At 48.8% G+C, this 1679-nt stretch overlaps 1 pseudogene; it reads left to right on the top strand.

The window, feature by feature from the left end:
• Positions 1-384: 384 nt before the first annotated feature.
• Positions 385-1219, top strand: LOC146809902 (small ribosomal subunit protein uS5 pseudogene; annotated as a pseudogene).
• Positions 1220-1679: the final 460 nt, after the last annotated feature.

The following is a 1679-nucleotide window of genomic DNA, read 5'->3' as shown; positions in this document are numbered from 1 at the left end:
GAGTAGGCACAAGTGCTTGCTCCGGCGTTGTACCGTACTCATGTTGGGTGGATAAATTATCGGCAAGTCATGAGATTCCGTTACGGTCTATGCCACAGCCACAACCCCAATATCCCATGCTACGGCAAGCTAGATCTCACGTCGCAGAAATCCTTGAACAATTGGAATATCAAGCTGTACTTGAAACATGTGTGTCACACATGAATAATCCTCTTTTCATTGTAAACAAACCTGATGGGTCGTACCACCTAGTTTTGGATTATCGGCATTTGAACTCTCATTGTCGACCGTGCACAGTACAAAACACCCACAGTTCTGCCCTCGTTGATAGTCTCATGAGAAAAAGGTTTAAGACCACACTTGACGCTTATTAAAGATCACCAAATGGCGGACAGCGCCGGGCAAAACAGGGGAGGTTTCCGAGGCGGCTTTGGAGGCAGGGGCTGCGACCGTGGAAGAGGGCGGGGCCGTGGACGAGGCCACGGGGCCCGCGGGCAGGCAGCTGAAAAAGAGTGGGTGCAGGTGACTAAACTAGGTCGGCTGGTCAAGGACATGAAGATCAAGTCTCTGGAGGAGATTTATCTTTTTTCGCTTCCAATCAAGGAGTCCGAGATCATTGGCTTCTTCCTGGCCTCTTCTCTGAAGGATGAGGTTCTGAAGATCATGCTGGTCCAGAAGCAGACCAGACCGTACCAGGTTCAAGGCTTTTGTTGCCATCGGAGACTACAATGGCCATGTTGGGCTGGGTGTGAAGTGTTCTAAGGAGGTTGCTACTGCTATTCGGGGAGCTATCATTCTCGCCAAGTTGTCCATTGTACCTGTGCAACGAGGTTACTGGGGTAATAAGATCGGCAAACCCCGTACAGTGCCTTGAAAGGTGACTGGGCGCTGTGGTTCTGTTCTTTTGCGTCTGATTCCTGCACCCCGCGGTACTGGCATTGTGTCTGCGCCGGTCCCCAAGAAGCTGCTGATGATGGCTGGTATCGATGACTGTTACACCTCGGCCAGGGGCTGTACAGTCACGCTTGGCAACTTTGCAAAGGCCACCTTTGATGCTATCTCAAAGACCTACAGCTACTTGACCACAGATCTCTGGAAGGAGACAGTCTTTACCATGTCTCCATCCCAGGAATACACCAATCACTTGGCCAAGACGCACACCAGAGTGCCTGTTCAGAACACCCAGGCAGCAGCTGTCCTCGGCGCAACCCCCACATAACAATGTTCTACTGGAAAATAAAGTAGTTGGAACTGTTAAAAAAAAAAAAAAAGACCACACTTGACATTTCCAATGGCTTTTATAGCCATAACCTGTCCTCTGTTAGTAGTCAATGGACAGCCTTTACTGCTGGCGGCAAACAAAAACAGTTTAGAAGATTAGCCATGGGCTACAAAAACAGTCAGGAGTCTTTGTCGCACGTGTATTCTCTCTGTTAGAGAGCATTAACCCTGATGCGTACTCGTATGTTGATGATATTTATCTCACAGACGACGAATTGTGGCCACATCTGTGTCGCGTTGACCGCATGATTGTTATGTTTGCGGACTTTGGTTACAAATTAACTTTGCAAAATCACACATTGCAGAGTCCACAGTGATGTATTTGAGCTATGAACTCAACAACGAAGGACGAGGTTTAGCACCTCACTTCCTGGAGGAATGCGCATGTTTGCGCGCTC

This window comes from Triturus cristatus, chromosome 7, assembly GCF_964204655.1.
Source record: "Triturus cristatus chromosome 7, aTriCri1.1, whole genome shotgun sequence".
NCBI classification, from domain to species: domain Eukaryota; kingdom Metazoa; phylum Chordata; class Amphibia; order Caudata; family Salamandridae; genus Triturus; species Triturus cristatus.
This window is presented reverse-complemented; position numbering and strand designations above follow the sequence as displayed.